This window comes from Eumetopias jubatus, unplaced genomic scaffold (genome assembly GCF_037043125.1).
Source record: "Eumetopias jubatus isolate StellerSeaLion01/CBP00866 unplaced genomic scaffold, mEumJub1_p1.0 scaffold_16, whole genome shotgun sequence".
Lineage (NCBI taxonomy): Eukaryota > Metazoa > Chordata > Mammalia > Carnivora > Otariidae > Eumetopias > Eumetopias jubatus.
In genome coordinates, this window is record NW_028274822.1 from 60,174,130 (window position 1) to 60,201,542 (window position 27,413).

At 43.8% G+C, this 27,413-nt stretch overlaps 1 pseudogene; it reads left to right on the top strand.

Moving 5' to 3' along the window:
- The window catches only part of LOC148162279 (sodium channel protein type 10 subunit alpha-like), a 50,182-nt pseudogene that overhangs the window by 4,724 nt on the left and 18,045 nt on the right, over positions 1 to 27,413 (top strand).

Genomic DNA, 27,413 nt, shown 5'->3' on the forward strand with positions numbered 1-27,413 from the left:
CACTTCCTGTTGAACAGGGAGCTTGATGCAGGGCTCGATCCCAGGACCCTGAGATCATGACCCGAGCTGAAGGCAGACGCTTAACTGAGTGAGCCACCCAGGCGCCCCTGCTTAAATCTTCTATCCGTTCCTTACACAGTTTTCTCATGTAAACCTGTGTGTCTGTAGGTATGTGCAGATGTGTGTATGTACACACATGTGTATATACCCGTATCTATATCCATCCACATTTATCTGAAAGGCAACAGTAACAAAATTTAACCAGTGCGGTTTTAATTAATTAATTTACAAATGCTCATACAGCCCTTCCTCTGTGCTGGGCACTGTTTTAAGTTGTTTACAAATATTGCTGCATTTAACTTTCAGAATAGTTTTATGAAGTAGATACTATCAATGCTTCTGATTTGGAGATGGGGAAACTGAGTCACCATACCATTTCTGTTACCCAATTCATTACTTACTGCTTTGTTATTGTTTTAGGAAAAACCTGACCTTGATCAATACTCTACTTCTTTCAAAACATAAAAAGAACACTTTGCATGTGTAAATAATGCAGGCTAAGAGCTTCCCTAGGAAATGGTGCAAGAGAATCTCATTGATTTTCCTGGGTGAGGATATGATAATGTCCGAGGCAGAGTTTCACTAGGATTACAATTTCCACTCGGTAGCAAATTATACTTTGATGCAGCAGTTGGAGTAATATAAGACTATTCCCATTGCTTCCCATTGGATTTACATGTTTACTCTTACATATCACTAGGAACGAGTTGTTTTGTGTTGTTTGTGCTTTTTTAGAGAGGGAAGGAGAGGCAGGGGAGGAGCAGAGGAAGAGGGAAAGAGAGAATTTCAAGCAGACTCCACATGCAGCAGAGCCCGAGTTGGGGCTCGGTCTCATAACCCTGAGCTGAAATCAAGAGTTGGTTGCTTAACCAACTGAGTCACCCAGGCACCCCTCACTGGGAAAGAGTTTGACAGTCAACTTGACAAAGGAAAGGTAGGGAACCAACAATCAATAATACCGAAGTTATCTGAAGAGTTTGGGTGACCAAACAAGTTGATTTGCTTGGGTCTAGAGGTTACCTGGGACCTGGGACTGTCAGTTTTAAAACCCTGACAGTCCCAGGCAAATGGGGTAATTGGTCTCTCTGCTCTTGGCCTAAGGCTTCTGATAGTAACAGAAGCAAAGCAGCAAGAATTCGATATTGGGCCTTATAATCTGGAAACTGTGTCCCTCGAGTCCTCCCTTGGGACCCTACAATGAACTCAAGAATGATGTTGTGTTAAAAATGGATTTCTTGCCTTATACAAGGTATTCCTGGCCTTCCTGTATTAATGTAGCTGCTCTGTATCTTTTTTTTTTTAAGATTTTATTTATTTGAGAGAGAGACAGAGAGAGAGAGAGAGCACATGAGAGGGGATAGGGTCAGAGGGAGAAGCAGACTCCCTGCTGAGCAGGGAGCCCGATGCAGGACTCGATCCTGGGACTCCAGGATCATGACCTGAGCCAAAGGCAGTCGCTTAACCAACTGAGCCACCCAGGTGCCCGTTGCTCTGTATTTTAGACATAACACAATTAAAAAAAGATCTCTTCTTAATTATTTTAAGCCTCTTGACATGATTGCCTTTGATACATGACTTTTTCTTTCCAATGTCTGTTTTTTTTTGACTCATATTGATAACAATATATTAATTGTAGGAGACCTCAATACTCCACTCTCAGCAATAGACAGATCATCTAAGCAGAAAATCAACAAAGAAACAAGAGCTTTGAATGACACACTGGACCAGATGGACTTCATAGATATATACAGAACATTCCACCCTAAAACAACAGAATGCTTATTCTTCTTGAGTGCCCATGGAACTTTCTCCAGAACAGACCAATATTGGGTCACAAATCAGGTCTCAACCAATACCAAAAGATTGAGATTATTCCCTGCATATTCTCAGACCATAAGGCTTTAAAACTGGAACTCAATCACAAGAAAAAATTTTGCAGAAATTCAAACACTTGGAAGCTAAAGACCACTGTGCTCAGGAAATCAAAGAAGAACTTAAACAATTCATGGAAACCAATGAGAACGAAAATACTTGGGTCCAAAACTGATGGGATACTGCAAAGCCAGTCCTAAGGGGGAAATACATAGCCATCCAAGACTCACTCAAGAAAATAGAAATATTCCGAATTCACCCAACTAACTCTACACCTTAAAGAACTAGAGAAAAAGCAACAAATGATGCCTTAGCCATGCATTAGAAGAGAAATAATTAAAATTAGAGCAGAGATCAATGAATTAGAAACCAGAAACACAATAGATCAGATCAATGAAACTAGAAGTTGGATCTTTGAAAGAATTAATAAGATCGATAAACCACTGGCCAGATTTATCCAAAAGAAAAGAGAAAGGATCCAAATTAATAAAATTATGAATGAAAGGGGAGAGATCATGACTAACACCAAGGAAATGGAAAAAATTATTAGAAATTATCATCAACAACTATATGCCAATAAACTGAGCAATCTCAAAGAAATGGATGCCTTCCTGGAAATTTATAAGCTGCCAAGACTGAAACAGGAAGAAATTGGCAATCTGAATAGGCCAATAACCAGTAGCGAGATTGAAGCAGTGATCAACAACCTCCCAAAAAACAAGAGTCCAGGGCCTTGTGGATTCCCTGGGGAATTCTACCAAACATTCAAAGAAGAAATAATACCTATTCTCCTGAAGCTGTTTCAAAAAATAGAAACAGAAGGAAAATTTCCAAACTCATTCTATGAGGCCAGCATTACCTTAATCCCCAAACCAGGCCAAGACCCCATCAAAAAGGAGAATTTCAGACCGATATCCCTGATGAATATGGATTCCAAAATCCTCAACAAAATCCTAGCTAAGAGGATCCAACAACACATTAGAAGGATCATCCACCATGACCAATGGGATTTATCCCCGGGATGCAAGGGTGGTTCAACATTTGTAAATCAATCAATATGATAGAACACATTAATAAGAGGAGGGAGAAGAACCATATGGGCCTCTCAGTAGATGCAGAAAAAGCATTTGACAAAACACAGCATCCTTTCCTGATTAGAACTCTTCAGAGTATAGGGATAGAGGGAACATTCCTCAAGTTCATAAAATCCATCTATGAGAAACCCACAGGAATATCATCCTCAATGGGGAAAAGCTGAGAGCCTTTCCCTTAAGATCAGGAACACGTCAAAGATGCCCACTCTCGCCACTACTGTTCAACATAGTACTAGAAGTACTAGCAACAGCAATCAGACAACAGAAAGAAATAAAAGGTATTCAAATTGGCAAAGAAGTCGAACTCTCTCTTTTCTCAGATGACATGATACTTGATGTAGAAAACCCAAAAGACTCCACCCCCAAATTCCTAGAACTCATACAGCAATTCAGTAATGTGGCAGGATACAAAATCAATGCACAGAAATCAGTTGCTTTCTTATACACTAACAATGCAACTGTAGAAAGAGAAATTAGAGAAAAGATTCCATTTACAATAGCACCAAACACCATAAGATACCTTGGAATAAACCTAACCAAAGAGGTAAAGGATCTATACTCTAGGAACTACAGAACACTCATGAAAGAAACTGAAGAAGACACAAAAAGATGGAAAAATATTCCATGCTCATGGATCGGAAGAATAAACATTGTTAAAATGCTACACAGAGCAATCTATACCTTCAATGCCATCCCAATCAAAATTCCAATGACATTTTTCAAAGTGCTGGAACAAACAATCCTAAAATTTGTATGGAATCAGAAAAGACCCCGAATCGCCAAGGAAATGTAGAAAAAGAAAAACAAGGCTGGGGGCATCACGTTGCCCGATTTCAAGTTACATTACAAAGCTGTGATCACCAAGACAGGATGGTACTGGCACAAAAACAGACATATAGATCAGTGGAACAGAATAGAGAACCCAGATATGGACCCTCAACTCTATGGTCAAATAATCTTGGACAAAGCAAGAAAAAACATGCAATGGAAAATGGTGGTGGGAAAATTGGACAGCCACATGCAGAAGAATGAAACTCGACCATTCTCTAACACCATACACAAAGATAAACTCAAAATGGATGAACGACCTCAATGTGAGACAGGAATCCATCAAAATCCTAGAGGAGAACACAGCAGTAACCTCTCTGACATCAGCCACAGCAACTTCTTTCAAGATACATCTCCAAACGCTAGTGAAACAAAAGCAAAAATGAACTTTTGGGACTTCATCAAGATAAAAAGCTTCTGCACAGCAAAGGAAACAGTCAGCAAAACAAAGAGGCAACCCACAGAATGGGAGAAGATATTTGCAAATGACACTACGGATAAAGGGCTGGTATCCAAGATCTATAAAGAATTTCTCAAATTCAACACCCAAAAAACAAATAATCAAGTCAAAAAATGGGAGAAGACATGAAAAGATACTTCTCTGAAGAAGACATACAAATGGCTAACAGACACATGAAAAAATGTTCATCATCATTAGCCATCAGGGAAATTCAAATCAAAACCACATTGAGATACCACCTTACACCAGTTAGAATGGGAAAATGGACTGGGAAAGAAACAACAAATGTTGGAGAGGTTGTGGAGAAAGGGGAACCCTCTTACACTGTTGGTGGGAATGCAAGTTGGTATAGCCACTTTGGAAAACGGTGTGGATGTGCCTCAAAAAACTAAAAATAGGGCGCCTGGGTGGCTCAGTTGGTTAAGCGACTGCCTTCGGCTCAGGTCATGATCCCGGAGTCCCGGGATCGAGTCCCACATCGGGCTCCAGTCTGCTCCTCCCTCTGACCCTCTTCCCTCTCGTGCTCTCTATCTCTCATTCTCTCTCTCTCAAATAAATAAATAAAATCTTTAAAAAAAAAAAAAAACTAAAAATAGATCTACACTATGACCCAGCAATTGCACTCCTGGGTATTTACCCCAAAGACACAGATGTAGTGAAAAGAAGGGCCATATGTACCCCAATGTTCATAGCAGCAATGTCCACGATAGCCAAACTGTGGAAAGAGCCGAGATGCCCTTCAACAGATGAATGGATAAAGAAGATGTGGTCCATATATACAATGGACTATTACTCAGCCATCAGAAAGGATGAATACCCAACTCTTACATCAACATGGATGGGATTGGAGGAGATGATAAGTGAAATAAGTCAAGCAGAGAAAGTCAATTATCATATGGTTTCACTTATTTGTAGAACATAAGGAATAGCGTGGAGGACATTAGGAGAAGGAAGGGAAAAATGAAGGGTGGGGAATCGGAGGGGGAGATGAACCATGAGAGACTATGGACTCTGAGAAACAAACAGGGTTTTAGAGGGGAGGGGGGGAGGTGGGGCTGGTTAGCCCGGTGATGGGTATTAAGCAGGGCACGTACTGCATGGAGCACTGGGTGTTATATGAAAACAATGGATCCTGGATCACCACATCAAAAACTAATGATGTGTTGTATGGTGACTAACATAACATAATAAAATTTAAAAAATTAAAAAAAAAAGAAGTCAAGCCCCTCTGGACCCGGGTGAGTGCATATTAAGTATTACCCCATCCCGACCCCTGCACCCCCTTATCCTGACCCTACAGTGAAGCCGAGCATTCTTAATGTCAAAAACAAAGTACAGGCAATGAGTTCAGTCAAATAAGTGCCCAACTTAGTGAAAATATTTAGGTTTCAGCTCAATCAGTGAAATGAATTAAAGCATCAAACTGTGTTTTCATGGTGCCTGAATAATTGTTTGAAACGAGGAGAGTTCAAATACACCGGTTTGAAATAACTGACTTTCTGAAATAATTGACTTTCTGTCTTTTTTGTTGTTGTTAAGGTTCTTGTGTGGCTTCAATTGGCACATTGCTTAATTGTGGAGATCTAGCTTCTGATGTCACCTTTCAAGCTAGTTCATACAGGGTAAATTAGACTCACAATGGGTTATTTCTCCCCTGGTTAATCAATAGCAGTGAGAGCCACGATTTAGTGTCAAGGGCAGCCTGGTGTGGCAGGAAGGCAGTGGCTTTGTGCAGGGGCTTGCGGCAGAGTGACTATACTCCAGCGGTGACTGTGGCCAGACCACTGCACCCCAGGTCTCATTTCCCTCTGCTGTGAAAAGGGGGGCTGCGCCCAGGTGCACTCAAGGCCCCTAAATGTGGAAGAGTCAGGATTTATGATGGAATGACTGATGCCCTCTTTCTTTCAGGTTGGCTTTAATTTCTCTCTTCCGGTTCGCAGGTAGAAACATTCCATTTCTCTGGTCTCATACACACTTACTGCACCTGGAAGGGGAACAGACACCAAGCATCATGCCAGACTTCTCAAAGTCAATGGCTACGGGAGGTCGGCTGTGAAGTCCGTGGCCCGAAAAGGGGCTCTAGGCTCCTACAGAGTGACCTGTTGTGGGTCAGGCTAGAGGAAGGTCTCAACACCCTTGGTTAAAACTTTATGATCTTTTGTCATACCTGGGTGGCTCAGTTGATCGTCTGTCTCTTGGTTCTGGCTCAGGTCATGATCTCAGAGTCGTGAGATCAAGCCCCGAGTCAGCCTCCACGCTGAGCATGGAGCCTGCTTAAGTTTCTCTCTCTCCTTTTCCCTTGCCCCTCCCCCTTCCCTCTCTAAAACAAAAACAAAAATCTTTATGATTTTTAAGGTCCTTCTCTTCTGCCGTCTTTCCCATGAAGCATGCAGAGTCTACTTTCCACACCTACCCTTCTGTCCCTGAACTCCAGGAGCCTTTGCTCACGGGCACTTGCTGGCATTCGTCTGAATCCGCTGTACCGTGTGGTCCGACTCTTTGGTCTCCATGCGAACTGCCTTTTCATTCCCTCACACTTGTGCACTCTGAGCGTCTGTGTGTGTGTAGGGCTACACTTGAAGGACGTCATGTGAGGCCTGACAACCCCAGTGTCCCCCCTGTGATCTGCACTACCCATGGATGCTCCTTGGAGAAGGGCACTTGGTTCCCAGGCAGAGGGGCCAAGGCTTGGTTCTGGAAGCAGCTTATGTCTCAGGGCCTTTCAGGAGGCCTAACCATGTATTCATGTAAGTGTTTATAAAGTATTTCAAATATAATTGGGTAGGACAGTCTTTCAATTCCAGCCTCTCTTCCTCACCACATGTGAGGAGTGGGGTCAAGATACAGGGACTGTTTCCTAGCTTCCTGGGGCTTCTGTGACAAAATACTGTAAACTGGGTGCTCCAAACAATGGGAATTTATTCCCTCCCCATTCTAGAGGCCAGAAGCCTCAGACCAAGGTGTCAGCAGGGTCACCTTTTTCTGAAGGCTCTAGGAGAGAATTCTCTGTTTCTCCTTCTCAGCTTCTGTGGCTCCTGGAGATCTTTGGTGTTCTTCAGCTTGTGGCTGCCTCACGGTTTCTGCCTCCATCCTCCCATGGCCTTCATCTCTCTGTGCCTATCTCCTCCTCTTTTCTCGAGGTGAGGACACCAGTCATGAGTTTGGGACCCAGCCTGATCCAATGTGGCCTTATCTTAACTAATCACATCTGCAAAGACGCTGTTTCCAAATAAGGCCCATTCTGAGGATCTGTGGGTGGACATGATTTTGGGGGGAAATATTCAGCCCAGTATAGTTTGGTTCTCCAGAAACCAACTCTGAGCTGGGGATTTATGTGCATGAGGTTGGTAGGGGAGACTCTGGAAAACACCTTCCCAGGAATGAGGGAAGCAGGGGGAGAAGTTAGCAGAGAGGCAGCTGTGAATAAAGAGTGAAGCATGTTAACACACTGGAGAGAGTTGTGGGTTTCTTGCTGACTTATCAAAACACTGACATCACCAATAAAATTTGCAATGCACCATTACACTGCAAACAGCAATTACAAACCATTTATGAGTTTGTTATTTTAAAACATATTTGTGAAAATTTGAATTGTCCTGAAGTCTTACAGTTAACAGGTAGAAGAAACATCATAGAGGTTTCCCTAAATTTGACAAGAATTCAATACACAGTAATACCAATAATGAGCTATTAACACAAAAGAAATTTACCTGAATTATCAACACTAGAAAACAAATTTAATTCAATCATCCTTTTAAAAATTTTTTATTGTTATGTTAATCACCATATATTACATCATTAGTTTTGGATGTAGTGTTCCATGATTCAATGTTTGTGCATGACACCCAGTGCTCCATGCAGAATGTGCCCTCTTTAATACCCATCACCAGGCTAACCCATCCCCCTACACTCCTCCCCTCTAAAACCCTCAGTTTGTTTTTCAGAGTCCATCCTCTCTCATGGTTCGTCTCCCCCTCTGACTTACTCCCCTTCATTCTTCCTCTCCTGCTATCTTCTTCTTTTTCTTTTTTCTTAACATATGTTGCATTATTTGTTTCAGAAGTACAGATCTGTGATTCAACAGTCTTGCACAAATCACAGCGCTCACCATAGCACATACCTTACCCAATGTCTATCACCCAGCCACCCCATCCCTCCCACACCCCACCATGCCAGCAATACTCAGTTTATTGCCTGAGATTAAGAATTCCTCATATCAGTGAGGTCATATGATACATGTCTTTCTCTGATTGACTTATTTCGCTAATCATAACACCCTCCAGTTCCATCCACGTCGTTGCAAATGGCAAGATCTCATTCCTTTTGATGGCTGCATAATATTCCATTGTGTATATATACTACTTCTTCTTTATCCATTCATCTGTCGATGGACATCTTGGCTCTTTCCACAGTTTGGCTATTGTGGACACTGCTGCTATAAACATTGGGGTGCACGTACCCCTTCGGATCCCTACATTTGTATCTTTGTGGTAAATACCCAGTAGTGCAATTGTTGGACCGTATGATAGCTCTAATTTCAACTGTTTGAGGAACCTCCATACTGTTTTCCAGAGTGGTTGCAGCAGCTTGCATTCCCACCAACAGTGTAGGAGGGTTCCCCTTTCTCCACATCCCCGCCAGCATCTGTCATTTCCTGACTTGTTAATTTTAGCCATTCTGACTGGTGTGAGGTGGTATCTCATTGAGGTTTTGATTTGGATTTCCCTGATGCCGAGCGATGTTGAGCACCTTTTCATGTGTCTGTTGGCCATTTGGATGTCTTCTTTGGAAAAATGTCTGTTCATGTCTTCTGCCCATTTCTTGATTGGATTATTTGTTCTTTGGGTGTTGAGTTTGATAAGTTCTTTATAGATTTTGGATACTAGCCCTTTATCTGATATGTCATTTGCAAATATTTTCTCCCATTCTGTCGGTTGTCTTTTGGTTTTGTGGACTGTTTCTTTTGCTGTGCAAAAGCGTTTTATCTTGATGAAATCCCAATAGTTCATTTTTGCCCTTGCTTCCCTTGCCTTTGGCGATGTTTCTAGGAAGAAGTTGCTGCGGCTGAGGTCGAGGAGATTGCTGCCTGTGTTCTCCTTTAGGATTTTGATGGACTCCTGTCTCACATTTAGGTCTTTCAACCACTTGGAGTCTATTTTGTGTGTTTGGTGTAAGGAAATGGTCCAGTTTCATTCTTCTGCGTGTGGCTGTCCAATTTTCCCAACACCATTTGTTGAAGAGACTGTCTTTTTGCCATTGGACATTCTTTCCTGCTTTGTCAAAGATGAGTTGACCATAGAGTTGAGGGTCCATTTCTGGGCTCTCGATTCTGTTCCATTGATCTATGTGTCTGTTTTTGTGCCAGTACCATACTGTCTTGATGATGACAGCTTTGTAATAGAGCTGGAAGTCCGGAATTGTGATGCCGCCAGCTTTGCTTTTCTTTTTCAATATTCCTCTGGCTATTCGGGGTCTCTTCTGGTTCCATACAAATTTTAGGATTCTTTGTTCCATTTCTTTGAAAAAAGTTGGTGGTATTTTGATGGGGACTGCATTGAATGTGTAGATTGCTCTAGGTACCATTGACATCTTCACAATGTTGGTTCTTCCAATCCATGAGGATGGAACGTTTTCCCATTTCTTTGTGTCTTCTTCAATTTCTTTCATGAGTATTTTATAGGTTTCTGAGTACAGATCCTTTGCCTCTTTGGTTAAATTTATTCCTAGGTATCTTATGGTTCTGTGTGCAATTGTAAATGGGATCGACTCCTTGATTTGTCTCTCTTCTGTCTTGTTGTTGGTGTATAGGAATGCCATTGATTTCTGTGCATTGATTTTATATCCTGCCACTTTACTGAATTCCTGTATGAGTTCTAGCAGTTTTGGGGTGGAGTCTTTTGGGTTTTCCACATACAGTATCATATCATCTGCAAAGAGTGAGAGTTTGACTTCCTCTTTGCCTATTTGGATGCCTTTGATTTCTTTTTGTTGTCTGATTGCTGTGGCTAGGACTTCTAATACTATGTTGAATAGCAGTGGTGAGAGTGGACATCCCTGCCACGTTCCTGACCTTAGGGGAAAAGCTCTCGGCTTTTCCCCATTGAGAATGATATTCACTGTAGGTTTTTCATAGATGGCTTTTATGATATTGAGGTATGTCCCCTCTAGCCCTATACTCTGAAGGGTTTTGATCAAGAGAGGATGCTGTACTTTGTCAAATGCTTTTTCTGCATCTATTGAGAGGATCATATGATTCTTGTTCTTTCCTTTGTTAATGTATTGTATCACGTTAATTGATTTGCGGATGTTGAACTAGCCTTGCAGCCCAGGGGTAAATCCCACTTGGTCATGATGAATAATCCTTTTAATACTGTTGGATCCTACTGGCTAGTATTTTGGTGAGAATTTTTGCATCCATGTTCATCAAGGATATTGGTCTGTAATTCTCCTTTTTGATAGGGTCTTTGTCTGGTTTTGAGATCAAGGTAATGGTGGCCTCATAAAATGAGTTTGGAAGTTTTCCATCCATTTCTATTTTTTGGAACAGTTTCAGGAGAATAGGTATTAATTCTTCTTGAAATATCTGATAGAATTCCCCTGGGAAGTCATCTGGCCCTGGGCTTTTGTTTGTTGGGAGATTTTTGATGACTGCTTCAATTTCCTTAGTGGCTATAGGTCTGTTCAGGTTTTCTATTTCTTCCTGGTTCAATTTTGGTAGTTGATACATCTCTAGGAATGCACCCATTTCTTCCAGGTTATCTAATTTGCTGGCATAGAGTTGCTCATAATATGTTCTTATAATTGTTTGTATTTCTTTGGTATTGGTTGTGATCTTTCCTCTTTCATTCATGTTTTTGTTGATTTGGGTCATTTCTCTTTTCTTTTTGATAAGCCTGGCCAGGGGTTTATCAATCTTGTTAATTCTTTCAAAGAACCAGCTTCTAGTTTCGTTGATCTGTTCTACTGTTCTTTTGCTTTCTAGTTCATTGATTTCTGCTCTGATCTTTATTATTTCTCTTCTCCTGCTGGGTTTAAGCTTTATTTGCTGTTCTTTCTCCAGCTCCTTTAGGTGTAGGGTTAGGTTGTGTATTTGAGACCTTTCTTGTTTCTTGAGAAAGGCTTGTATTGCTCTATACTTTCCTCTCAGGACGGCCTTTGCTGTATCCCAAAGAGTTTGAACAGTTGTGTTTTCATTGTCATTGGTGTCCATGAATTTTTTAATTCTTCTTTAATTTCCTGGTTGACCCATTCATTCTTTAGTAGGATGCTCTTTAGCCTCCATGTAATTGAGTTCTTTCCGACTTTCCTCTGTGATTGAGTTCTAGTTTCAAAGCATTTTGTTCTGTAAATATGCAGGGAATAATCCCAATCTTTTGGTACCGGTTGAGACCTGATTTGTGACCTAGGATGTGATCAATTATGGAGAATGTTCCATGGGCACTAGAGAAGAATGTGTATTCCGTTGCTTTGGGATGGAATGTTCTGAATATGTCTGTGAAGTCCATTTGTTCCAGTGTGTCATTTAAAGTCTTTATTTCCTTGTTGATCTCTTGCTTAGATGATCTGTCCATTTCAGTCAGGGGGGTGTTAAAGTCCCCCACTATTATTGTAATGTTGTCAATGTGTTTCTTCGCTTTTGTTATTAATTGCCTTATATAATTGGCTGCTCCCATGTTCGGGGCATAGATATTTACAATTGTTAGATCTTCTTGTTGGATAGACCCTTTAAGTAGGATATAGTGTCCTTCCTCATCTCTTATTCCAGTCTTTGTTTTAAAATCTAATTTGTCTGATATAAGGATTGCCACCCAGCTTTCTTTTGGTGTCCATTAGCATGGTAAATGGTTTTCTATGCCCTCACTTTCAATCTGGGGGTGTCTTTGGGTCTAAAATGAGTCTCTTGCAGGCAGCATATCGATGGGTCTTGTTTTTTAATCCAATCAGATAGCCTGTGTCTTTTGATTGGGGCATTTAGCCCATTTACATTCAGGGTAACTATTGAAAGGTATGAATTTAGTGCCATTGTATTGCCTGTAAGGTGACTGTGACTGTATATTGTCTGTGTTCCTTTCTGATCTATGCTGTTTTTAGGCTCTCTCTTTGCTTAGAGGACCCCTTTCAATATTTCTTGAAGGGCTGGTTTCGTGTTTGCAAATTCCTTTAGTTTTTGTTTGTCCTGGAAGCTTTTTATCTCTCCTTCTATTTTCAGTGACAGCCTAGCTGGATATAGTATTCGTGGCTGCATATTTTTCTCGTTTAGTGCTCTGAAGATATCTTGCCAGTCCTTTCTGGCCTGCAGGTCTCTGTGGATAGGTCTGTTGCCAACCTAATATTTCTACCATTGTCAGTTACATATCTCTTCTCCTGAGATGCTTTCAGGATTTTCTCTTTGTCTCTGAGACTCGTAATTTTTACTATTACTTGTCGGGGTGTTGACCTATTTTTATTGATTTTGAGAGGGGTTCTCTGTGCCTCCTGGATTTTGATCCCTGTTTCCTTCCTCACATTAGGGAAGTTCTCTGCTATTATTTGCTTCAATACACCTTCTGCCCCTCTCCCTCTTTCTTCTTCTTCTGGGATCCCAATTATTCTAATGTTGTTTCATCTTATCATATCACTTATCTCTCGAATTCTGCCCTCGTGATCCTGTAGTTGTTTATCTCTCTTTTTCTCAGCCTCTTTATTTTCCATCATTTGGTCTTCTATATCACTGATTCTCTCTTCTTCCTCTTTTATCCTAGCAGTTAGTGCCCCCATTTTTGATCGCACCTTATCAATAGCCTTTTTGATTTCGACTTGGTTAGATTTTAGTTCTTTTATTTCTCCAGAAAGGATTTCTCTAATAACTTCCACGCTTTTTTCAAGCCCAGCTAGTATCTTTAAAGTCATGATTCTGAACTCTAGGTCTGACATCGTACTAATGTCCGTATTGAGTAGATCCCTGGCTGATGGTACTACCTCTTGTTCTTTTTGCTGAGGTGATTTTTTTCATCTTGTCATTTTATCCAGAGGAGAATAGAAGAATGAGAGAACAAAATGCTAAGAGGTTAACAATGTCCCCTGCAAATATACTGTATACAAATCAGAAAAGCCCTGAAACCAGGGGGAAAGAAAGAAAAAAGAAAGAGGAAATAAAAGATAAAAACAAAAACAGAAGAGTACAAAAAAGGCAGAATATGATCAAATATGATCAGGCTAGTGCATAGATCAGTGCCACACACTAGATTTTGGGTGTATTTTGGTCTGTTAGAAAAAAGTGCCTCCTAAAATTTTAAAGGAAGAAAGACATATATGTGCAAAATAAGGGTTGATACGATGAAGGGATGGAAGATGACTGTAAAGATGAAAATTATAAAAGATTTTATAAAAGGAAATGTTATGATAAGTCGTTTGAAAAAAGAAAGAAGATTTAAAAAAGAAGAAAAAAGGGAGAGAATGTGATCAGGCAGGAGACTAGAACAAAGCCATACACTAGTGATTTAGGGTATATTTTGATCTGTTAGAAGAAACTGTATCCAAAATTTTAAAGAGAGAACAACTTATATATATATATGCCAAAAATAAGGGTAACTACTATGAAGGGATAAAATATGACTCTAAAAATGAAAAATAAAAAATGTTTTTTTTTTTTAAAAAGGGATTGATAAGATGTTGGTTGAAAAAGGGAAAAAGAAAAATTAAAAAAGAAACAGTTAAAAAAATTAACTTTGATGAACTAATGAATCATGGTAAAAAAAAAGCCATGAATTCTATGTGCAGTATTCCCCTAGCGCTGGAGTTCTCCCGTTCTCCTTGATTGGTAAACTTGGTCTTGGCTTGCTCGCTGTTCGTGCTGATCTTCTGGGGGAGGGGCCTGTTGCCGTGGTTCCCAAATGTCTTTGCTGGAGGCGGAATTGCCCCGCCCTTGTAAGTCCGGGCTAAGCAAGCTGCTCCGGTTTGCTCTCAGGAGCTTTTGTTCCCTGCAAGCTCTCGGTACAGCTTTGGAGGACCAGGGTGAAAATGGTGGCCTCCCATCTCTGCCCGGAGGAGCTGAGAACTTGGGGCCCCGCTCCTCAGTGCTCCCCCAGAGAAAAGCAGTCACTCCTGTCTCCCCCGTCTCTGGCCGCACTCCGTGCTCACCCGGCCTGTGATCGAGCATTTCTATGTCTGGCACCCGACCCCATGTGGAGTCTCCAAACCCAGCAGATCCCTGCGGTGCACTTCCACGCCACTCCTCCCGGGGGAGGAAGGGGAGTCTCCCCGGCTCTGCTGCTTGTTGGGTCCCTGCTGGAGGAGCAGTAGCCCGACTGGGCCGCTGATCACAGTTTATGGCAACCCCGACCTGAGAACCCGCACCTCAGCTCTGTCTGCAGCCGGCTTCCCCGTTCCGATCCCTGGGAGCTCTGCCGCACTCAGGCACCCCCGGTCTTTCTGTGACCCCGAGGGTTCTGAGACCACACTGTCCCGCGAGGGGTCCACCCCCAGCTTAGCCACTGGAGCGACGTCCCTCAGCGGAGCCGGCTTCTAAAAGTTCCAATTTTGTGCTCCGCGGCTCTAGCACTTGCCAGAAGCGGCCGGCGGAGGCCCCTCCCCCGCTGTCTATCCTCCTGAATATCGCCTCGGATTCACTTCTCCGCACGCCCTACCTTCCAGTAAGTGGTCGCTTTTCTGTTCAGAGTGTTGTAACTATTCTTATCTTCGATCTCCTGTTGAGTTTGTAGGTGTTCAGAATGGTTTGATCCCTATTCAGCTGAATTCCTGAGACCAGATGAAATCCAGGTCTCCTACTCCTCCGCCATCTTGCTCCGCCCCACACGTCATTAGTTTTTGATGTAGTGATCCACGATCCATTGTTCTCGTATAACACCCAGTGCTCCATGCAGTACGTGCCCTCCTTAATTCCCATCACCGGGCTAACCCATCCCCCCCGCTCCCCTCTAAAACCCTGTTTGTTTCTCAGAGTCCATAGTCTCTCATGGTTCATCTCTCCCTCCGATTTCCCTCCTTTCATTTTTCCCTTCCTTCTCCTAATGTCCTCCACGCTATTCCTCATGTTCCACGAATAAGTGAACCATATGATAATTGACTTTCTCTGCTTGACTTATTTCACTTAGCGAAATCTCCTCCAGTCTCATCCATGTTGATGTAAAAGTTGGGTATTCATCCTTTCTGATGGCTGAGTAATATTCCATTGTATATATGGACCACATCTTCTTTATCCATTCATCTGTTGAAGGGCATCTCGGCTCTTTCCACAGTTTGGCTATTGCAGACATTGCTGCTATGAACATTGGGCTGCATATGGCCGTTCTTTTCACTACATCTGTGTCTTTGGGGTAAATACCCAGGAGTGCAATTGCAGGGTCATAGGGTAGCTCTATTTTTAATTTTTTGAGGCACATCCACACCGTTTTCCAAAGTGGCTATACCAACTTGCATTCCCACCAACAATGTAAGAGGGTTCCCCTTTCTCCACAACCTCTCCAACATTTGTTGTTTCTTTCCCCGTCCATTGTTGCCATTCTAACTGGTGTAAGGTGGTATCTCAATGTGGTTTTGATTTGAATTTCCCTGATGGCTAATGATGATGAACATTTTTTCATGTGTCTGTTAGCCATTTGTATGTCTTCTTCAGAGAAGTGTCTTTTCATGTCTTCTCCCATTTTTTGACTTGATTATTTGTTTTTTGGGTGTTGAATTTGAGAAGTTCTTTATAGATCTTGGATACCAGCCCTTTATCTGTAGTGTCATTTGCAAATATCTTCTCCCATTCTGTGGGTTGCCTCTTTGTTTTGTGACTGTTTCCTTTGCTGTGCAGAAGTTTTTATCTTGATGAAGTCCCAAAAGTTCATTTTTGCTTTTGTTTCACTAGCGTTTGGAGATGTATCTTGAAAGAAGTTGCTGTGGCCGGTGTCAAAGAGGTTATTGCCTATATTCTCCTCTAGGATTTTGATGGATTCCTGTCTCACATTGATGTCTTTCATCCATTTTGAGTTTATCTTTGATGGTGTTAGAGAATAATTGAATTTCATTCTTCTGCATGTGGCTGTCCAATTTTCCCAGCACCATTTATTGAAGACTGTCTTTTTTCCATTGCATGCTTTTTCCTGCTTTGTCAAAGATTATTTGACCATAGAGCTGAGGGTCCATATCTGGGTTCTCTATTCTGTTCCATTGGTCTATATGTCTGTATAGACCACAAGATGCCAGTACCATGCAGTCTGGGTGATCACAGCTTTGTAATATAGCTTGAAATCGGGCAATGTGATGCCCCCAGCTTTGTTTTTCTTTTTCAACATTTGCTTGGCGATTAGGTATCTTTTCTGATTCCATACGAATTTTAGGATTGTTTGTTCCAGCGCTTTGAAAAATGCCATTGGACTTTTGATCGGGATGGCATTGAAAGTATAGATTGCTCTGGGTAGCATAGACATTTTAACAATGTTTATTCTTCCGATCCATGAGCATGGAATATTTTTCCATCTTTTTGTGTCTTCTTCAATTTCTTTCATGAATGTTCTGTAGTTCCTAGAATATAGAACCTTTACCTCTTTGGTTAGGTTTATTCTGAGGTATCTTATGGTTTTTGGTGCTATTGTAAATGGAATCGTTTCTCTAATTCCTCTTTCTACAGTTGTGTTGTTAGTGTATAAGAAAGCAACTGATTTCTGTGTGTTGATTTTGTATCCTGCCACATTACTGAATTGCTGTATGAGTTCTAGTAATTTGGGGGTGGAGTTTTTTGAGTTTTCCACATAAAGTATCATGTCGTCTGCGAAAAGAGAGAGTTTGACTTCTTCTTTCCCAGTTTGAATACCTGTTATTTCTTTTTGTTGTCTGATTGCTGTTGCTAGGATTTCTAGCCCTATGCTGAACAATAGTGGCAAGAGTGGGCATCCTTGACATGTTCCTGATCTTAAGGGAAAGGCTTTCAGCTTTTCCCCATTGAGGATGATATTCGCTGTGGGTTTTTCATAGATGAATTTTATGAACTTGAGGAATGTTCCCTCTATCCCTATACTCTGAAGAATTTTAATTAGGAAAGGATATTGTATTTTGTCAAATGCTTTTTCTGCATCAATTGAGAGGCCCATATGGTTCTTCTCCCTCCTCTTATTAATGTGTTCTATCACATTTATTGATTTGCGAATGTTGAACCACCCTTGCATCCCGGGGGTAAATCCCACTTTGTCATGGTGGATTTAATGTATTGTGGGATCCTGTTAGCTAGGATTTTGTTGAGGATTTTGGAATCCATATTCATCAGGGATATCAGTCTGAAATTCTCCTTTTTGATGGGGTCTTTGCCTGGTTTGGGGATTAAGGTAATGCTGGCCTCATAGAATGAGTTTGGAAGTTTTCCTTCTGTTTCTATTTTTTGAAACAGCTTCAGTAGAATAGGTATTATTTATTCTTTGAATGTTTGGTAGAATTCCCCAGGGAATCCATCAGACCCTGGACTCTTGTTTTTTGGGAGGTTTTTAATCACTGCTTCAATCTCGTTAGTGGTTATTGGCCTATTCAGGTTGTCAATTTCTTCCTGTTTCAGTCTTGGCAGCTTATAGGTTTCCAGGAAGGCCTCCATTTCATCCAGATTGCTCAGTTTATTGGCATATAGTTGTTGATAATAATTTCTAATAATTGTTTCTATTTCCTTGGTGTTAGTCATGATCTCTCCCCTTTCATTCATTTAATTTGGGTTCTTCTCTTTTCTTTTGGATAACTCTGGCCAGTAGTTTATCAATCTTATTAATTCTTTCAAAGAAGCAACTTCTAGTTTCATTGATCTGACCTACTGTGTTTCTGGTTTCTAATTCATTGATCTCTGCTCTAATTTTAATTATTTCTCTTCTAATCCATGGCTTAGGCATCATCTGTTGCTTTTTCTCTAGTTCTTTAAGGTGTAGAGTTAGTTGGTGAATTCGGGATTTTTCTATTTTTTTGAGTGAGGCTTGGATGGCTATGTATTTCCCCCTTAGGACCGCCTTTGCAGTATCCCATAGGTTTTGCACCAATGTGTTTTTGTTCTCATTGATTTCCATGAATTGTTTAAGTTCTTGGATTTCCTGGTTGACCCAAACATTCTTGGGCAGAGTTGTCTTTAGCTTCCAAGTGTTTGAATTTCTGCCAATTTTTTTCTTGTGATTGAGTTCCAGTTTTCAAGCATTATGGTCTGAGAATATGCAGGGAATAATCTCAATCTTTTGGTATCGGTTGAGACCTGATTTGTGACCCAGTATGTGGTCTATTCTGGAGAAAGTTCCATGTGTGCTCGAGAAGAATGAGTATTCTTTTGTTTTAAGGTAGAATGTTCTGTGTATATCTATGAAGTCCATCTGGTCCAGTGTTTCATTCGAAGCTCTTGTTTCCTTGTTGATTTTCTGCTTAGATGATCTGTCCATTGCTGAGAGTGGAATATTGAGGTCCCTACAATTAATGTATTGTTATCAATATGAGTCTTTATTTTGGTTAACAGTTGGCTTATGTAGATGGGTGCTCCCATGTTGGGGGCATAAATATTTACATTGTTAGATCTTCTTGTTGGATAGACCCTTTAAGAATGATATAGTGTCCTTCTGTGTCTCTAATTACAGACTTTAGTTTAAAATCTAATTTGTCTGATACAAGAATTGCTGCGCCAGCTTTCTTTTGAGGTCTGCTGGCATGGAAGATGGATCTCCATCCCTTCACTTTCAGTCTGGATGTATCTTTAGGTTCAAAATGAGTTTCTTGTAGGCAGCATATGGATGGGTCCTGTCTTTTTATCCAATCTGCAACCCTATGCCTTTTTATGGGAGTATTTAGGCCATTCACGTTGAGAGTGATTATTGAAAGATATGAATTAATTGTCATCATATTGCCTGTGAAGACATTGTTTTTATAGATTATCCCTGTAAATTTCTGTTGTATATCACTCTTAGGGGTTTCTCCTTTTATAGAACCGCCCCTTAATATTTCTTGCCGGGCTGACTTAGTGGTCACATATTCTTTCAGTTTGTGCCGGTCTTGGAAGCTCTGCATCTCTCCATCCATTCTAAATGACAGCCTTGCCGGATAAAGTATTCTTGGCTGCATGTTCTTCTCATTTAGTACCCTGAATATGTCTTGCCAGGCCTTTCTGGCTTGCCAGGTCTCTGTGGATAGGTCAGACGTTATTCTGATGTTCCTCCCTCTGTATGTAAGGAATCTCTTCCCCCTAACTGCCCTTAAGATGGTTTCCTTGGTTCTAAGATTTGCAAGATTTACTATTACATGTCGGGGTGTTGGCCTGTTTTCCTTGATCTTGGGAGGGGTCTTCTCTGCGTCTAGGACGCGAATGTTTGTTTCATTCCCCAGATTAGGGAAGTTCTCAGCTATGATTTGCTCAAATATATATTCTAGTCCTCTCTCTCTACTCCCTCTGGGATTCCAATTATTCTGACATTGGAATGCTTCCTGGTGTCACTTATTTCTCTGATTCTATTTTCATGGATTTTGAGTAGTTTTTCCCTGGCCTCCTCTTCTCCCTTTTTATCTATTATATTGTCTTCCAGGTCACTTATTCATTCTTCTGCCTCGTTTACCCTAGCTGTTAGATTATTTAGATTGGATTGGATCTCATTGATAGCATTTTTAAGTTCTGCCAATTCAGCTTTCATTTCTGCCCTTAGAGACTCTATGTTGCCATTAATTGATTTCTCCATTCTAGCCATTGTCTTCACAATTGCTAGCCTGAATTCCATCTCCAACATCTTGGTTATATCTGCATCCATTTGTAAATCTGCAGCATAAGTCATAATCTCTGAGTCTTTTCTATTTGGGGAGTTCCTCCTCCTAGTCATTCTGTTGATGGGTGGTTGAGGGAATGTATAGAGTCCAATTTATTGACCAGAACCCAAGCAAGATGCACCTGTTTTCTAGAGACCTTAGGGTTGCTGGCCTCTTGTTTTCCCAGCCTTCTTCTGTGGGAGTGGCCTGCTGTGCTGTTACTCAGGCAACCCTGTTTGGGGGGAGTTGCCCTGCCCCCCTGTGGTGGGAGATGGGCTCAGTGGAATCAGTTTTGCGGGCTTTTGTTCCCTGAGGGATTTCCCTGGTGGCTTTGCACGTCTCTTCTGTGAGTCAGTGCAGAAAAGACCATTTCCAACCCTCTGCCTCAGAGCAGAGAGATCGCAGTCTGTTCTTCAGTGAGCTCTCCAGGCCACACTGTCTCCGTTTCTGTCCATGCTGCTATAAACTGCAGCGGCCTGGGTTGTCACCTCTTTGCAGCGCTCCCGGTCCTGCCTCCAGGTCAGTGCCCGTCTGTGCCCTTTGTGCTTCTAAAACCGCCAGCCACTCCCAGTTCGCACTCGTGACCCCACCACTCTGGGTTTCCACCCTGGGGGCTGCCCTAAAGTCCTTTCCCCGCCGCTACCGGTCTGTGAGTCTGTGCCCTGTCCCCAGCAAGTGAGGCTGTTGCTCACCAGCGGTGTAGGATCCCCCCGGCCCGGCACCCTCCTGCTGCCATTTATGCTCTGATATCTGCCTGCAGAATCACAGCTCCCCGCTTCGTACCTTGAAACCAACTGCCTGCAATATTCTGTTTGTAGAGATCCAGATCCTCTTACATCTCAGGCTGATTTCGTGGATACTCAGAGTGGTCTGGTAGATATCCAGCTCAATTCTGGGGACCAGTTGAAATAGGGTCCCCTACTTCTCCGTCATCTTTCCTCCAACCAGCTTTTTGTATCTTTGCCTTTTCTTTGTAACTAAGCCATTAGTTCCATGAGTGCAGGAACCCACATATCTCTCTCCATACACCCCACAGATTCATACAGCGCCAGGCACATGCATGGTTGGCATTCAATGACGTGAGTACTTTGGTTGTCCAACTAAACAAACATGTGAATGCTGGGTCCATGAAATCATATACTTGCCATTTCAGAGTTGGTGGTGGTTGCAGAAGCTGTCCGTGGCTCCAAGATAAGAAATACCCCAAGATATGATTCACTGATACCTCTCAAATACAGTGGGTCCTGATCTCCCTGCAGATGGCTAAGCTTACTCCTGGTCAAAAGTGGGTCATTCTCACTTATTTGTGAGTTCCATCATACCCCCGTAGCATAGGCCAACATTCAGGAAGCCTGTGGCTACAGAATAGAATACATATGGCAAGACCGCCACCCCACTATAAAACTCCTGACTGCCACAGTTGCTGAGGCATGTTGATACATGAGGACCCATAGAAAGCTGGTCACATTTTTGAGTAACTGATGACAGAAAGAAAGGTCTCAAAAAGCAGCTTCCTGGGAGCACCCCCATCTTAGTGAAATGAGCTGCCTTGTGCTTCTCCCTGACCCTTGGTTTCGGGTCAAGACTGGAGATGAAAGGTGATGAGAAGAGCAGCCAGGACATGACAGTCTCTGTCTCTCTGCAGCTGTGTGTCTTCAAGCTAGCCAAGTCCTGGCCAACCTTAAACACGCTCATCAAGATTATTAGGAACTTGGTGGGAGTGCTGGGGAACCTCACCATCATCCTGGCCATCCTTATCCTTGTCTTTGCTCTGGTGGGCAAGCAGATACTTGGGGATAATTACTGGAACAACCGGCATAATATCTCCATGCCCAATGAAGAATGGCCATGCTGGCACGTGCAAGACTTCTTCCACTCCTTCCTCATCATCTTCTGGATCCTGTGTGGAGAGTGGATCGAGAACATGTGGGCCTCCATGGAAGTTGGCCAGAAATCCATATGCCTCATCCTTTTCTTGACAGTGATGCTGCTGGGGGACCTGGTGGTAAGTACTGAGCCCCCTGGGGGCACTGTCTTGGGGGCCATGGAGGAGACTTCTGGGTTATCCTAAAAAGCTTTGAGGTTGCACATTTTTATGCCCCCATCATACCTCCCAGACTGTAATTCTTCAAACTTTGCAAAGTCATGTGGGGCTTTTCTAAGCGCTGTCCCATGGGAGGTGACTTGCTGGTGTGAGCACATAGGAGAGGGGTGGAAAGACCTGTTTAGAATCCCAGTTCTACCACTAGTAAGGCTGGAAGACCCAGCACAAGAAACAATCTCCTCCAGCTTTAATTTCCTTACAATCAAGAAAATAGTGCTTGCTCATAGGCTTACCCAGGGAATGAAATTACAGGAGATGACATAGGCAAATTGCCTAGTGCAGTGTCTAGGCCACAACAGGAACTCAGTAAATGTTAGGTGTTAGTCGTTGAAGAAAAATTTCCTTCCCCACTCTAGGGGTTCTCAGAAGATACTTTTCTCTAGGGGTGTGAGAGCTGACTGATTTCTCTAAGCTACACAGGTCCTAGCTACAAGCAGGAGGGCAGGCACAATGGGACAAGATGAAAGAGAGAAGCTGGATCATGGACCACATCCAATGCCACAATGTCAACAACAAAATCCACCTCCACATTTGGGGAGCCCCAGGTGGCCCCAGCACCCCTTCTCTATCCTAGTTGGCCCCTTGCCCTCGGCTTACCCCTACCCACTGTGGTTCTGGGCACCCTTGCTGCACCAGCACTGGCTACTGGAGGGGGACATATGGATCCTCAGAAGTCCCTTTCTTACTGCCCTGAAAGTCAACCAAATTGGATTCTTTTCCTATAAGAGTTTTGCAAACACAAGATAGCTAAACCAGGAGAGATGAAACAACAAATCCAGACTTTTCAGTCTTTCCCACCTGGGGCATGGAGCCAGAGATGCCTTCCCCCCCATTCCTGAGTTAGGGGGTTGGCTGAAGATCCTTTCTTCCAGGCTGAGCTCAGCATGCCTGCAGAGCTACAGGGGCCCCAAACCCTCAGGCAGGAAGTTTCCCTTTCTGAGCACTTTTACAGTCCTCGGGTAGTTTCCTCTTTACAACCACTCCAGAAGGGAAGGAGTCCCCACTCCCTGCTCATGGGGGAAGAACATGAAGTTGGAAACAGCAAGGAGATTGCCCAAGATCCCAGAGTGAGGAAAAGAACCCAGGGCTTTGGCAGATGACAGTGTTCTCAGGGCAGACCCATTCGTGTTCCTCTCTCTTCTCCCTGAATGTCCCTTGGTTTGGAAGGTATGATCCTTTTCTATGGCAGAAAATGTGCTTCCAAGCCTTGTCCACATGAGACAGGTTGCTTGGGACATCCCAAGACTCCCCTCGGTGGCTCTCAAAATGTCCATTCCCCCAAGAGGAAAGCATGTTGGGTGGGCAGGGAGAGGCCCAGGTGTGGCTGTCCTGCCCTCCGGCTGCCAACCTGGCGGACTATGGAGGGACTCAGCTTGTCGTTGGTCGAGCCATCTTTGCTTCCACTCCTTCTCTCCAGGTGCTCAACCTGTTCCTCGCCCTGCTGATGAACTCCTTCAGTGCTGACAACCTTGCAGCTCCAGATGAAGACGGGGAGGTGAACAACCTCCAGGTCGCCCTGGCATGGATCCAGCATTTGGCCATTGTACCAGGAAGGCCATTTGCTGCTTCTTCACCAGGCCTTGCCTGCTGCCCTGGCCCAAGACAGAGCCCCAGCTGGTGGTGAAACTCCCCCTCTCCAGCTCCAAAGCTGAGAACCACACTGCTGCTGATACAGCTGTGGGGAGCCCCAGAGGGCTTCCAGTGTCCAGAGGACCCAGGGACGACCACAATGACTTCATCACCAATCCTAACATATGGGTTTCTGTGCCCATTGCCAAAGGCGAATCTGACCCTGATGACCTGGAGGAGGATGGTGAGGAGGATGCTCCGAGCTCCCAGCAGGAAGTGATCCCTCAAGGGCCGGTGAGAATCCTCACATGGGACAGCTTCAGGGCTAAAGTGACAGGGGCAGAAGGGAAATTAGAATAAGGAGGTTTTCCAAAATCAGGACTGGCACAGCCTTGATGAGCCCCGGGCAAGCCAAGCATAGGAGCACTTGATGTCAGGAAGCAAATACCATGCCAAGCTTTCTGGAGGATGTGGCGTTTGAGCAGGGCTTGGAAACAAAGGGTCAGAATTCCCCCGGAAAGTAGAGAGCAGGGGCAGCACCTTAGTCCCAGGCCACTTTGACGTTCTTGGGATTGTGTTTCACACAACTGCCCCGCTTATTTCACCCAACTCAGGCTCTGTGCCTGAGATGCTAACAAGACTCCTCTAAGAACTAACAAGACTCCTCTAAGAACAGATGTTGTCCAAGAGTGAGATTTATCTGATCTTCCTCGGAAGCCTAGGGAGTCCTGCTCGTTATGTGACTCATTTATCCAGCTTTTCCCAACAAAGGATGTCACAGGAAAATGACACTTCTGCACAATATGGGAAGGAAGGGGTCCCTGTGGGGTCTGGAGACAGGCAACGCTGCTGGCCAGACCACTAAGTGGCCTCAGACAGCTGTGCTTTGAGTCCGTAACTCTACCACAGCCTTCTTCCCCTGCAGCTGTCACTTCTCGTGTGTTCCAGCAGCTGCTATTATCCGCTGCCATATTTTACATGTGTGGGTGACAGCTGAGGGCAGGGCGTCACCATCCCCGGAAAAAGGACGTGACCTCTGTGAAGACTGTCTCCACTCAGAGGCCTTTTCAGTTACTTTGGGATTCTTGGGGGACTTCAGATAGCCAAGGTTGCTACCGCTCTGACCTCTGGACAAGTAATAATGGTCATGGCTAACATCTATTGAGCCAAGCACTTCATGCCAAGTGTTATACAAGCATTCACCTATTTAGTCATCAAAAGCACTGAATAAAGTAGATTTTGCCTTCTCAATTTTGCAGGTGGGAAAAATGGAGACCAGGTTAAATTTATTTGCATAAAGCCACATAGCTTGTAAGGAATGGAGTCGAGAGTTAAACAGACATGGTTAGAGAAACTCTGGGCTCATGTCTTACAAGCATGTGTGTATGGATGCATGTACGTATGCTGCAGAGATTAGGTCCTTAGCTCTGGCAGACTATGAGGGTGCAAGATGTCTTCAAACTGAGAAGCAGTCAGCTGAGGATGGGCACAGGTGTCCAGATGGGACCCTCGCTCACTAGCAGGAGCAGCTGCAGCAAGTCGGGAGGTGTGAGGGCCACCTGGCTGCCACCTGGCAGCCAGGAGCCCAGGCTCTGGAATGTCCTCTGAGGACCTGGCTTCCCACGTGGGTGAGAAGTGGAAAGATGAGACTGCTGCCCAGGCCCCTGCAGAGGTAGGTATGTGAGCTTTCAGGAGAGGCTGAACAGCCTGCCAGACGCTGACTGGTGGGATGGTAGGGGCTGGCAGATGGGGTGGCTCGGGAAGTGGTATTTCAGACTGCAGTTGCCCACATAACCTCATGTCTCATCGTGAGCTTCAAGTCCATCCTAACCTCTGGGCTGGTCAGCACGATTTCAGTGGAAGGAAGGGGCGTTCAGCAGGATGGGGGGTAGGGGTTGATGAGGATGAGATCCTCCACCTCTCTGAGTCTCCTTGTCTTCATCTCTGAAACTGAATGGTAATGCCTACCTGGTAGGATTCTTTTGAAGCTTAAATGAGATGCTGCTTGTCAAGAGTTTTGTTCCTGCCTAAGATGGAATAAGTGCCCAGAAAGTGACGGCCAAGAAACAAGAGAACAAAAGACAATGCGCAGAGAAAGTGTGTTTCTGAGCCAGCAGGTGAAAGTCAGAGTCGCTCGGGGGTGAGGAGGTCTTCCCTGTGACTCCCCCCACCCCCACTCTCTTTTGTCCACACCCTTTTTTCCAGCCCAAAACATTCTGGTGCTCTGGAGAGGCAGTCTGTGTGAGTACTGTCCTGACAGCCTTACACAGACTGGGCAGGAAGCAAAACTGGGGTTTAGGAGTGTCTCACAAGAGCTAAAAGGAAACTTCGTGGCTTTATGACAAATCTTTGAAGAAAACACACTACAGGGAAGAGGCATCTAGAAAGATTTAGCATTGTTAATACCATGGCATTAAATTCAGGAATTGAACTTGACACCTGGCCTCTGAGTGCTGACGCTGTGACAGGCACCGGGCTGGGCAAAGATAAGGAAGACATCATTCATGCCCCAAGTTATCACGTCCTTCAGCTTGAGGAATGTCAGCCACTGGCTGTGTGCCCCTGGGCAGGGTCGACCACAGCAGTTGAGAGGAGAGGGTGGGCTGAGATGGGGTTGGGGGACCCTGGGGTGAACAGAAACCCCTTGGTTCCTGCTGGACGAGGATTGCCACCCTCTACACGTTTCCTTCTCATGTTTCCTTCAGAGCATTCTCAGGATTCCCCTGGCTAGTTGTCTCTACTCAGTTTTCAGTACACATCTGCTGGGTACTGGTTTGGTTTTGGTTTGGTTTGGTTTGGTTATTTTTTGTCCATGACCCTGGCCAGGCAGAGAAGGGCCTGACAGTGACAGATAGGGACCCATCCCACCATTTGGGTCCATTAGCTGAGCTATCAGGTTTACTAATATGAGAGCAGCTTCAACTCCTAATTGAATTCATCTGGAGACATTACAGGGCTGGAGCTGCCAGGAGGGCAACAGGGCCCCTGCCCCATTGCTTCGCGATTAAACACTCAAGTCCAGTAAATGCTGCGAGTCTTTATCTGTGTAATTATGCTGTCTTGGGCCCTTGCCAGCACTCCATCGGGGGCCTGGAGGTTTAAAGCCTCCCACTGTTAAAACTCTGGGGCTCCATAGAGAGCATCACTGTCTGGGCCTCAGGTGGTGAGGCACCAAACACACAACGATCCCTGTGGGGGGGGATCCAGCCCGACGGGCTCTCCCTGCATCTCGGAGCCCAGGGCGAGAGTAAGGAAACAAGCCTGTAAAGAATCCAAGCTTCAACTCATGTAGCATCTCACATGCCACAGGGTGGCAACATTTTCAACTGTGTTTGTGTGCCAACCTGGGGAATTGGTCCCAGCAGAATTCCAAGGGAGAAATAGCATGGGCCCAAGGCATCTCTCAACTCAACTCTTGTTTCATGAAGCTAGGTCGTCTGCCCCATGTGTGCGTGTCGTCCTAAGTGCCATCCACTTACCCAAAGGAAAAAATCTGTAGAGACCCCGTGCCTCAGCAAAGAGCGCCCTTCCTGAGCACGAAATTCATCTGCTGTGTATTTCTGTGAAAGCATGAGAAATGGGACGTAAATGTAACTCTGACTGAAAAACAGACCTGTAATGAAGGCTGCTTTCAAATCACCTCATATTTTAGAGGGTTAGCACTGCTGTGCCCTGCATGCCTAGATGCCTAGGTACCAGG